The sequence below is a fragment of the Vulpes lagopus genome, chromosome 12, assembly GCF_018345385.1.
Source record: "Vulpes lagopus strain Blue_001 chromosome 12, ASM1834538v1, whole genome shotgun sequence".
Taxonomy (NCBI): Eukaryota; Metazoa; Chordata; class Mammalia; order Carnivora; family Canidae; genus Vulpes; species Vulpes lagopus.
This window is the reverse complement of record NC_054835.1, coordinates 41331698-41344442: the sequence shown is the minus strand read 5'-3', so window position 1 is coordinate 41344442 and position 12745 is coordinate 41331698. Positions and strand designations below refer to the sequence as shown.

The 12745-nt window shown below is 47.2% G+C and overlaps 1 long non-coding RNA gene across 1 annotated transcript; it reads right to left on the bottom strand.

Moving 5' to 3' along the window:
* Nucleotides 1-1917: 1917 nt before the first annotated feature.
* LOC121473566 lies at nt 1918-9068 on the bottom strand. The gene is made up of 3 exons (XR_005983175.1): nt 8462-9068; nt 3969-4056; nt 1918-2443 (listed from the first exon to the last, which is right to left on the bottom strand). It is a non-coding gene; the product is annotated as an uncharacterized LOC121473566 (long non-coding RNA).
* Between the last annotated feature and the right edge of the window lie 3677 nt (nt 9069-12745).

Here is a 12745-nt window from a genome sequence, read left to right as displayed (position 1 = left end):
CAACAGTGCTTGAGAGTTCCTTCTTCACCACATGCTCGCCAACATTTGTTATTTCTTGTCTTTTTGACTTTAACCATTCTGACAGCTGTAAGATTATATATATATATATATATATATATATATATATATATATATATATACACACATCCCGGGATCCCAGGCATCCCGGGATGTATATTTTTAAAAATATTTATTTATTAAGTAATCTCTACACCCAATGTTGGGCTCGAACTCACGACTCTGAGATCAAGGTTCACACACTCCTAGAGCTCTGAAGGGAGCAGGGGGCTGACTCAGGTAATGGATTGACATTTTCAAAGATTAGAGCTAGTGGGAATAAAGTTTTTTTAAAACCTGCTTGGAGGGATCCCTGGGTGGCGCAGCGGTTTAGCGCCTGCCTTTGGCCCAGGGCGCGATCCTGGAGACCCGGGAACGAATCCCACGTCGGGCTCCCGGTGCATGGGGCCTGCTTCTCCCTCTGCCTATGTCTCTGCCTCTTCTCTCTGTGTGTGTGACTATCATAAATAAATAAAAATTAAAAAAAAAACCTGCTTGGATTTCCCATGGGTTAAGTCCATATTGCCTTGTAAGGGGTGGATCGGGGACAAAGAAAAGAAACTCAGAACTAACAAGCAGGTAGCAAAGGTTGACAACATTCCATGCTGGAAATGATTACAACGTCATCCAGGAGGTATGATCTGGAGTCTCACCCCACCTCCCCTGGGCTCCCACCCAGCTCAAACAGACTCCAACTGCCCTTGACCACATTGGCTCTGCTGGTCCAAGCAACCCTATACGGGTACCTCTAGCCTAGAGAGCAGGTAATGGAGGTGGCGGAGGCTGTGAGGGTGCTGCAGGTGAGGCACATACTTAGCAGGGTTGTGGAGGGGGTGTTCTGCATTGTCAGGACTGCGAGGCCTCAGGCAGGAAACCCCATCAGAAAAGATGGTCCCTTCCTTCTACTCAGATAAGCTTTCCTCGAAAGTATTGAGTAACTATTGGGGTGATCTCTGGGGACTGGAGTTTTTATGGTCTGAGGTGAGTCAAGGGTGAATTGGGCATATCCCCTGACAAAGTATTCAAAGGCCACTGTCTGGGTCTCTATGGGGCTGCTAGGAGCCAGAGCCTCTGAGTCGGGTAGGGTTCTATCATGTGCTCAACAGATGGGGAGCCAGTCGAGAGCCCTATCTTCTGGAAGAACCACAGAGAGAATGCTTGTGCTGATAACGAGTCATGATGGAGTTGATAACCCATTCTGGGCATACTGGCAGCCTTCTGGCAGGTTGCCCTCCAGGAAGGGGGACCATCTTGGTCAGAGCAATTGTGTACATCATGAGACCATTTGCTAGTTCTTACCTTCCACTTTCCAGCTCCTTCCTGCCACCTCCAGTAAATTTTTATCATGTGCAGAAAGAATGAGGCCCTAAAGATACCTGAGCCTGGTAGAAAGCTGACTGAAGAGAAATTGTAGAGTTCTCAGATTCTCAAAAGATTTGAGGATATTTGAGGTGAATACTGTGGACAGAGTATGTGAGTTGCTAGAGATTTGGGTGAGGATCCACTCACCTAGAGACCTGTCTTCTAGAGGCAGGGCTCCATCATTTCCCCTAACTCCTGTCATCTTTCTTTTCAAGAAGTTCTCTAGTTTAACTCAACAAACATTGCCTGAGCCAAGCGCCTCACCTGGCTCTCTGAAGATTCAAAGTTAAATCCCTGTGTTCTCAGGGACCTTGACAATATAAGTGGGGCAGAGAGGCCAGGCATTTAACAGCTACATCAACTGGAGGATCCTTAAATTAAAGCTGAATCCATGTGTACAAATATAAATGAGTTCTTATTATTTTGTCCTCAGTAGAGATGACTCAAGACTTACTAACGCCCTCTGGGAAAATGACCAGCTGAATCTGGGAAGCAATGACGATGGAAAATTATAGAGGCCCCCCCTTTTTTGACAGGTACACTAGCCGGGCACTCCTCAGGCACTTTCTCCACAAACAGAAACTCAAAGGCTTAGGGATCTTGGTTTGGGAAGAACACGAAGGAAAGAGGCCAGAAAGTACAGTCTAGTCTGTTTTTAAATAAGCACAGCTGGTTCCAGTGTCCTGGCACCTTCTTCTCCAAGAACAAGATTGACTCACTCACTCGAACAAGTTTATTTGCCGACAGGAAAGTAAAGAGGAAAGGGAGCCAAAAATTTCTTACCAAAAAGAAAGGCGGACTTCACCTGCATCCAAGTCCTCTATTCTTGTGGGGGCTCTGGGTTCTGTTGAGGAAGGAACTGCCTTTGCCTAACTCAGCTGTCATCACTAGAGAGGGTCCTGTCTGCACACGGTAGCAGAGCTGTGAAACCCAGCTTCCATCCAGGGCCTTGAGCAGGGTAGACTTCTCTGAAGGATGACAGCTCAAACTGCATAAGATACAGTTGTATTTTTAAAAAATGTCTCTGAAAAAAAATAAAAATAAAAAAATAAAAAATTGTCTTTGTTTTGGGGGCACCTGGGTGGCTCAGTCAGTTAAGCATCTGCCTTCAGCTCAGGTCATGATCCCAGGGTCCTGGGATCGAGCCCCCTCATTGGGGTCCCTGTTTGGCATGGAGTCTGCTTCTCCCTCTGCCTCTGCCTCCTGCTCCCCCTGCTTGTGCTCTCTCTCTGTCAAATAAATAAATAAATAAATAAAATCTTTTAAAAAATTAATAAAATGTCTTTGTTTTCTTTTTTTTTTTCCTACCAAGTGACCAATGGGGGTAAGGTGTTTAGGGGTAGACAGTAGACACTGGGCAGATTGACTCTTGTCACCTTTTTCAGTGAGTGACCCAATTCAAACTTTATGAAAATATGTTGGGAAAAGCAGGTGGAGGGAGAGGTGGGTTAATCATTGTTAGTGGGTGAAAATGGCTGACTTATCTCTGGCATGGTGAGAAAGTTCAGCTTTGGGACCTTGGACTGTGCATCTATTGACCAGGTGGGGGGAGCATGGTCCATGTCTCAGGATGGGCTGGACATTTTGTCCACAGAAAAATACTGGAGGGCATTTGCTTCATCGTAAACAGTTAACTCCCCACTCACTGCCTTCCTCCTGCCACTCCAGGGTCTGCCTTCTACCAACATCAGATCAATCTTGAGAACCTTCTGGAGGCATAGACAGACCATCCTTTGCCTTCCCGCATCTTCCTTAACCATCCTCCCCAGAGAAGCTCTTGTTCCCTCCAGAGAACATCCTGTTTCCACAAATGGTCAAGCAGCCCCCTCACCACCAGATGGTAGACAATTTTTCCACTCTTCATTGACCCTTTGGCAGTGCCAAATCATGCAGGCCCTTGGGACATATTCTTGCCCCTAATTAGATCCTTCCTGCCCGGAGTTAATCTTCGTTGATGGTGCACTGCAAAGGCAGAGGCAAGGGAACAAAGTCTCTAATAGTGGTCAGAACTATTTGCAGAAAGCTCATTTTCCCCTTTATTCTGGTTTGTACCTCAGAGGCAAAGATGGGCTGTCTGAGGACAGACAGGAAATGTGACTCAAGCTAAGGATCCAGCCCCAACCTGCCAGCCCTCCTTGCTTCTTCTCATGGATTCTTTGAAATTCTTTGAAAGAATTGGGACAGAGGAAAGAAGGGGAGGGAAGAGGGAAACGAAGTCCTATGCAGCCAGAGCTCAGCCTGCTGGGAGGTGGAGTGAGCTGGGGGCTGCTGGGTAGAGGTGAGTGTGGGGCAGAAGGAGACTTTTGGTTTTCCTTAGGAGATTCTCAGAAACACTGTTGGGCCTCCAGCAGGGTGGGGGTGGGGGTAGCCCAGGAGATGGTCTCTCTTCCACTACTATCACTAGAATTTAAAAGGAAAATAAAAGGTTGCAAAGGAAGATTAAAGAGCTGTGTGACCTTGGCTGAGTCTCTACAGTTGTCTGGGTTTTACTTTTGTCAACAGTTAAATAAGACTTGGTGACTATCACCCTGCATTCTGGGTTAACATACCTGAGTCTCTGGAGCTTCCTTGAAAATAGCTCTAGTGAAGTGGTGCCTGATTTTTAATGACTTAACAGAAGTCAATGATTCATTATTGCTAGAAGGAAAAGACAAATGGATTAATATCTTTTTAACTAAAACATATTTTTTAAGATTTTATTTATTTACTCATGAGAGACACAGAGAGAGGCAGAGACATAGGCAGAGGGAGAAGCAGGCTCCCCATGGGGAGCCTGATGCAGGACTCCATCCCAGGACCTCTGGGATCACAACCTGAGCCCAAGGCAGGTGCTCAACTGCTAAGCCACCCAGGAGCCCCAACTAAAATATTTTCGAAAGTAATATAGTCACGGGGCACCTGGCTGGCTCCATTGGTGGAGGGGGAGACTCTTGATCTCCAGGAGGTGAGTTTGAGCTTTCCACTGGGTGTAGAGATTATTTAAAAAAAAAAAAAAAAAAAAAGCAACACAGTCATATAGTTTTTAAAAATTCAGAGTTCAAAGGCATATTCAGTGAAGCCACTTCTTCCTCCCACCTCTGGGCACCTTCTAGACACCAGCGCTGCCACAGGCAGCACCCCAAGGCCTGCGGGGTGCCAGGAGTCCAGACAGCTCTCAAGGGTGTTCAGTGGAGGGGAGGCACCCCCCCACACACACATAGAGGCTGGCAGCCAGCCTGGATCTAAACTGGAGGAGGGGGCCGTCCCCTCCCCCTCTTCGGTGCCCCGCATCATTCTCTCCCCCAGCTGTGCCCTGCAGTCTTTTAATCAACTCTTTCTTAATGGCCGCAGCATTTTCTTCCCAACCCAAACACCGTGTTGCACAGCCGGTTATTACTCCTTCCCTCTTCCGGAGCCCGGCTGGGGGGAGATAATTAGGAAATCAGTAGTCTTGGACCCTCTTAGCCCGCACCTTACCCCCTCTGAGAATTCCCAAATGAGGACCACAATGCAGAGAAAGAGGAAGAGGTGAGGCCTGGAATTGTCCTGAAAACAAACAGTGAGGTCTCCCCGCCCCCCAGGCCTGCAGAGGGCCAAGGAACTATTCTGAGCTATGAAAACACAGCAGGGCTCTGCTAGGAAGTAAACAGCCGGCTGTCCCGCCAACGCCTGTCTCCCTGGACACGAGTCCTGACAGGGCCGGATCTCTGGCCAGCAGGCAGGAGACAGAGAAAGGCAGGGAGAGTCTTGCGTCCCTCCCTCCTCTAGGATGAAAGGGAAAGACGGTATTTGTTTTATTTTTAGGATTTTAAAGATTTCTTTCACTTTAGTAGACTTGAGGTGGAAGGAGGGTGGTCCTGAGGTCAAATACGTCCAGGGGATCTCTCCAGCCTTGAATTCCAGAAAGCCAGGAAGCCTGTTGCTCCCTCCTCAGCCCCATGCAAGCTCAGTCTCCTCTGCTCTACTGGGAAGTCACTGTGACCGGCTCATTGTCAAATCTGCTAGTTGGCCTTTTCTCCTCCTTCTCCTTCCTTGATCTTTTGGCCACATCTGACACTTCTGACAGCTACCTTGAAATGTTCACTCTCTTTGTGTCCAGTGTTGCTCCAGAAAGCTCTCCTTTCCTTTCTCTTCTTCTTCCTCCCCTGGCATGATGCTGGACTCTGCTTGGACACCACCTGGATGTCCCATACAGTCCCAAATTCATGAGTTCCTTCCAGACCTGTTCCTCCTCCAGACTTTCTTGTTCTGTATACACATCTCTTCTTCTGCCATCCTCCGGGCACTGAACCTGGCAACTTTTGAGTCATCCTTGATGCCACGGCATTGGGCTCTGAACGTATATATTCTACTCTGACTGCTCCCTGTCAGTCTCTCTGCCTAGACCTGCTAGTCACTCCCTTACCTAATGATCTCTTACTCTACTTCTTGCTCCCAGCCCAAGCCACCTGATCGACTACTTGCAAAAGAGCCTTCTTAAAATACAGTTCTTCTCGCTTGTCACCTGAAAAATATTCAGTGGCTCTTCATCGCCTTCAGAATGAAGTTCAAATTCAAGCTTGCTCACAATCAGACCCCAGGTTATTTTTCTAGCCTCGTGTTTCCAATCTCTCCTTTATGGACCCAACTCTAGTTGTATAGCAGTTGGGTTTGGATTTCCCAGATGCACCTTGGTTTTCCTAGATTTGCTCTTCCCTCCACCAGAATGCATTTTTTCCCATCCCCATGTGTCCAGATTCTAACCACGTTCAAGGGAAAGCTAATAAAGCCTTCCCAACCCACTAATGCTCACCCCTTCTCAGCTGGAAAGGATCACACTGACTTGAGTTTCCCTAGCACTTAACTGTTCCTATCTTGGGGCACTTATCATGTTCAAACCTCGCATTGCATTTGTTTTGCATATGTCTCAACTCTTTTCCTGCTAACCTGAGCTCCGAGGGCCATGAAAGCATCCCTTCCAGCCTTCAGAACTGAGCTCTGCTTGTATATCTAATGTCAGCATAGTAGCCTGTGTAGGTGGCTGTGATGGTTCTTTCCATCACTGACACATGCCCTCTTGCATTTTGACTTCGCCGGTCTTCCTATCAAGATGTGAAGTTTACATCTCCATCCTTTGAATCTGAGCTTGATCTTGTGCTTTGGCCCATGGGACATTAGGAAATGTGATGCAAATAGAGGCTTGGAAAGCATTCACTCACTAGAGCTTGTCCTTTTTGGGCTGTAGTTGGAAACCTGGGCCACAAAGGAAAGAAGTCAAGGCTGATCTGCTGAGACTCTTTGCTGTAACATGTGACCTGACAGCTAGCCCCAGCCACCAGACATGTGAGTGACACCATCTGAGACCATCCACGTCCAGTCCCTCTGCCAGATATCTGCGGCTATGTGAGTAATCCTGGGTGACTCCAGCAGAAGAACTTCCCCTCTGAGCCCAGCCCAGGTAGTTGACCCATGGAATAATGAGAAAATAAAATTGTTTGTTGTTTTAAGTCATTAAGCTTCAAGGTGGTTTGTTACACAGTAACAGAAATGCCCTGCAGATCCTGGTTAATAAACTATTAAATACTGTCTTGTATTCATTGAGCATTTACTATATGTCAAGAACTGGTTTTGGAAAATCACATGGATTAACTCATTTAATCATCGTAAAAATTCCAAGGTGGATTTTATTACTGTCCCTATCTTACAGGTGTGGAAAGTGAGGTGCAGAGAAATTAAATACGTTGCCCAAAGTGTGACATTTGCCAGATCCAAAGGCTAGCAATATGGCTCTAGAAGGCAGACTATGAACACTACACCACGTTGCAGAATGAGGAAAACATGAACTCATTGAGTTGCTGCCTCACAAACACCCTCTCCCACATGCATGCCAAATTCTACAGCATTTGGGAATCTCCCTCTAACTCTCTCACCCCATGCTTCTTTGGATCTATCCCAGGCTCTGGGCTTCTCCCATCTGTTTCAGGAAAAGCCCAGCATGGGGTACAGATTTAGAGATCTGACAGTGTCCACCTGCTCAGAAACCCTTCCATCCCATCTCCCCCCTTCCTGTGACCTTTGCTGAATTGTTGGTTCCAGCAATGCCAGTCTCATCTGGAGAGGGAATGCTCGGGCTTGGCGTGTCAGTGTCGCCCTTTGGCCCCATGTCCTGATTTAACCTGTATAGTCAGGCTGATTTTTCACCTGGAATCTTTGGGCTTTCTTATATCATCCCTTTTGAGGTAGTCAAAAAGGAAAAATTGGATATGAAATGGATTTTTACAAGACAGAGAATTACTTGGATATAACAAGAGTTATTGTTCAGATTTCAACAGATATATTTAAGCACCCCTAATGGGCATGACACCATCCTAGGCACCAGGACAGTGAGGCCAACAGGACATGGGCTCAGTCTCTTGCGTGGGAAGCGAAGGGAGGATCTGCATAGATAATGAACTAGAATTCAGTAGGTGAACCTCTTTTGTAGGGTTCTGTCCAAAGTACCAAGGAAACAGGGAGAACAAAGCAACTAGATTTGCTCAGGAGGTGTTACTTGAGTTGGGTTTTAGAGGATGAATAAGTGAAGGAAGAAGGGAGGAAGGGGGAAGAGGGAGGAACCAGAAGAAGGAAGTGGGGGGTGTGCACGGGTAGAGGTGTGAGTGGATAGGAATGGACTGGGGAAGGATATGTGGTTGGGGCATCTGGAGTGCTGGACATCAGGATGGCAGGAGTGCTGAAACCAGTTTGTGAATGACCTCATATGTCTGGCAGGGAGTAAGGAGCTCTGAAGATTTGCTTACACATTTATTTTTTTAGAGAGGGATGGAGAGAGAGAGAGCAGGTGCTTGCAAGTGAGGGTGGAGGGACAGAGGGAGAGGGAGAGGGAGAATCTTAAGCACACTCCACACCTAGTGCAGAGCCCGACGTGGGGCTCAGTCTCATGACCCTGAGATCATGACCTGAGCCAAAATCGAGTCAGACACTTAGTGACTGAGCCACCCAGGCGACCCCAAGGAGTTCTGAAGATTTATAAGGATCAGTTGGCCAAGGAAAAACTGTAGGGGAAGAAAGATAGGGATTTGCTTACAGCGAGTTTCTGCTCTAGAAGTTAGATATGAAGTCCAGGCAAGGCTGGGTGGGTTGTGGCACAAGAGTCTGGCTGATGTCTTCAAGTCACTCCATGACGGTTCCTTGGTGAATTTGCCATAGTGCAAGGGAAGGACCTAAATCAGAAACCAGATTCATCAGATCACCAAGGGGGATCATCTTTCAGGGAAGATCTAAATTTATGAAAGTAACACCTGCAGGCTAATCTTCATTTACAGTGGCTGTCAAAGCAAAAGCCAATTTTTATCAGACTACCAATTAGTTCATTTACACAAGAGATATAATTGATTTGCCCATTTTCTTCCCATGACCAAGGTGGGAAGCTGGCCCAAGGAGCTATGAGTCAGAATCAGCAGTTGCTCGTGAGATAGGTTTGACAGTTTCTTGTGCCTCCATCCTCCAAGTGGCTAATGTACTTCCAGGGCTGGATATACCCAGCCTTAGGCCAGGTCCTCTGTTCTAGAGATGCTCAGATTGTCCTGCCAGGACAGACTCTGTAATGCTCCTTTTCTGTGCCTTCTGATGAATACGTTATATATCTAAGACACATTTTCTGTATATATTTCGGTATCAAGCCTCCTCTGGCAGTCTTGAAACTGAACTACAGTCCCAGGGTTTTCTCAACCTTGGATGCATGTTAGAATTACCAGGGGGGAGGGTGTGGGCGGGATTTAAAAGCTGCTAATATCTGAGCCTCACCCCCAGAGGTCCTGATTTTATTGGTCTGAGGTACAGCCTAGGTATGTAGAGTTTTACAAGTTCCACCAATGATTTAATACACAGTCAAGGTTGAGAGCTTTTGCTTTAAGGCAACTGTGCATATTTCTGCTTTGGTCCATTGAGTGTTGATTTTGCTCTTAGAGGGTCACTTACCATGGGTCAGGTGCCAAGTTCAATGATGCCACTCAAGCATCGCCTTGTTGAATTCTTTCACCAGTCCTGCTAGGCAGTGAAGAAGAGCAGTGGCATAGGAGAAAGCAGTCAGATATAACTGCACAAAGACCTAGGTTCAATCCCAGCCGCATGCTTACTAGCCAGATGACCTGGGGACAAGATACCTAATCCTTCTGACTCTTAGTTTTCTCATTTGTAAAATGGGAATAATAATATCTGCTTCTCAAGGTTGATGTGAGGCAACAGATGGAAATTAGCTCATCTATGGTAGTCTCCACCATCCTGGCTCCATTTCAATGGAGGAAGCAGGAAAGGCTGAAACCTCACTCTGTTTGAGGATCCTTAAGAAAGGGGGAGGCCCCCACCCATCATATTCTGGCCCATGGACATAGGTCAAAGAGTATGAGAAACATGCCATGGATAAAAAAGCCTTATAATCAATTTCCCTTCACAGAATCCAGATATGGGGAGGAAGAAGAAGAATTCTACAGAAGCTGCAGATCCTGAGTGGAGCAAACATGGCTGACCATCAGCCATGGGCCAAGTGCTAGAATGGGGACACAAAGTGGGTGCTACTAGGAGGCCTGCTCATATGGATAGTGTATGTGTGTGTGTGTATGAGGTTCTTTCAGTGGGATCTGTAGGTCCAACAGTCCTTAGAAGGGCCCACATTCTTTCCCACTAACCAGGTGCCCCCTACAATTTTGCTGCTCTGACCCTTTGGATCTCTCTGGGCTACATTCCTCAGGGTCTGGATGCTCTTTTTCTTGTGGCTGGGAAGAGTGTGTCCCCAGTAAGGCCTACCAACAAGGCTGTGTTGGGGCTTTTCCTGAGAGTTCCTGTGCACATACTTCTTTAGAGTGTCTCAAATTGTTCCCTCTGACCCCAGTGGGGAGCCCCATCACAGCACTCATTGGTTGGCAGGTGGCCACAGTAGCAGAGACCCTCACTCAGACCTCAGCCTGGAGGCGCAGGTCCCCTCTCCCTATCCTTGCATGTGGAGAAGCAGAGCTGGAACAGCCGGGAGAAGCATCCTTGGCTCCTCCTTAGCATTTGCTTGGTGACAGGGGTGGGGGGTGGGGGTCGGGGGGTGGGGGCGTGCAGGGGTGGGGAAGCAGGAGGATAGCGTCTATACCCATCGCGGTTCAAATTTTTTCACACAGGAAAACACAAGAAAGTCAAAAGAGGATATTTATCTGGGCTGAGAGGATAAAGAAACACTAAATCACTGAGCCTAGAAACAAAATGAAGCATCAGCAACTGTCTTAAGCAGCTCTGCCTTAACCCCTTCTCCAGCTGAACGCTCTTCACCATATCATTGCTATTCTTGAATCCAGAACATGGCTGCCATGGCTTTTAGCCTTTGTATGGAGGTCCATTTGTCAGAACTTAGTTCCTTCTGGCTCACCTGGTTGAGCCTGGGGGTGTAGGTGGTTCTTGAGGGAAGCACAAGATTTCCATGGTGTCTGAGCTCCTGGTTTCCTATTTCTCTCTGGTCATAAGCGAGCTGGACCCAAATCTCTGTGCCCTTATTTACCCTTTTGCCACAGCCTGCCCTTGCCTAGGACTGGGTCAGTGTCCTGGACTTCCTCCTGGGGAGGGAATCCCCTCTCTTCCTGACCCCACAACCCCATTTCTTAGAAAAGAGACTGACAGAAGTAGGTAAGCTGTAGAAGCAGAGATGTGGACACCCTCTACCCAATGGGTTTCTCTGATCTGGAGGTCTGTGAGCCTTACCTCCTCCCTACTGTACTCCTGCCCCCACATTCTTTTCTGGAAAACATTCCAGTTCTTATTTATGCCCATCCATAGTCCACACCCCAAGAAGGCCAGTGGGGTTGGGAGCCCCTGGGGACTATTGCCTGACCAGACCAGGCTGGTCCCCACCGGGACACCCCTGGCTCGTTGGCATGCCCACCCTGATCAGACAGCTCCTGGCCTGGGGACCACGCTCCTGATGCTTTCTGATTCCTCTCTTTGGTGGCATTCTCGTCACCTATACTGGCTGCTGCACAGCAATGGGGGCCACTGTCACTCAAGGCCCTGGGAACATTCCACCCACAAAACTGAACCCACCCCTGAACTGCTACTGTCACTTGACCATCCTACTCCTTCTCAAAAGCAATTGCCACATGGTCTACGTCCATGGCAGGAACTCGGAAGAAGATTATTTGGCAGTATAGACAGGTGACAAGATGACAGGAGGAATATTTTTATTCAGGTAGTAAAAGAAGGAATATTTTTATTCAGGAAGTAAAAGAAGAGAAAGAGGGAGTAGAAGCTGAATTAGCAAGAGGAGGGGGGGGGGGAAAGGAGGAGGAACAAAGGGAGGATGATGAAAGTGCTAGAATAAGAGGGACACAGGCCTAGTGGGGACCCTGCCCTGGTACTCGAAAGAGCAGCTGGTCTACAGAGGCCTTGTCTTCAAATTCTAGACCCAAGGGCAGAGGAGGAACTGGGCAGGCCCCAGAAAGCTTCTGAATGTACTTAATGACAATGAATTGCACATCTAAAAATGATCAAATTGGGGGTGCCTGGGAGGCTCAGTTGGTTGGGCACCTGCCTTCGGCTCAGCTCATTATCTCAGGGTCCTGGGATGGAGTCCCACATGGGGGGTCCCTGCTCAGCAGGGGCCTTCTTCTCTCTCTGCCTCTGCCTCCGCCTCCCCCTGTCTCGTGCTCTTTCTTACTCTCCCTCAAATGAAGAAATAAAATCTTGAATGAATGGATAAATGAATGAATGAATGAATGAATAAATAAATAAATAAATAAATGTATGTAAAAATAAATGTAAAATAAATAAATAAATAAAAATGATCAAATTGTACATTTTATGTAATGTATGTTTTAGCACAATAAAAGAAGAAAGGAAAAGTAATGATCCCATCATTTTGGAAAACAGTGTACGGTTCCTCAAAAGGTTAAGCATAGAATGACCCTATGACCCAGCAGTTCCATGCTCAGGTGTGTGGACCGAAGAGAAACGAAAACATATGTCCACGCAAGAGCTTGTACATGAATGTTCACAGCAGCATTGTCTACAAAAGGAAACAACCCGGATGGTCATCAGTGGAAGAATGGGTGAACAAAATGTGGTCTCTCTGTGCAGTGGAACAGTGCTCAGCCGCAAAGGACGAAGTACCCACACCTGCTAAGACACAGATGCGCCTCAGAAACGTGGTGCTGGGGGAAAGATGCCAATCACAAAAGACCACACACCGTATGAACCTATACAAAATGTCCAGAATATACACAAATCTATAGTGACAGAAAGACAAGTAGTTGCCTAGAGCCAGGAAGGGGTTGGAGGGAAAAGAGAGTGAGTGCTGACAGGTCTGGGTTTCTTTTTCAGATGAAAACACTCTAGAATT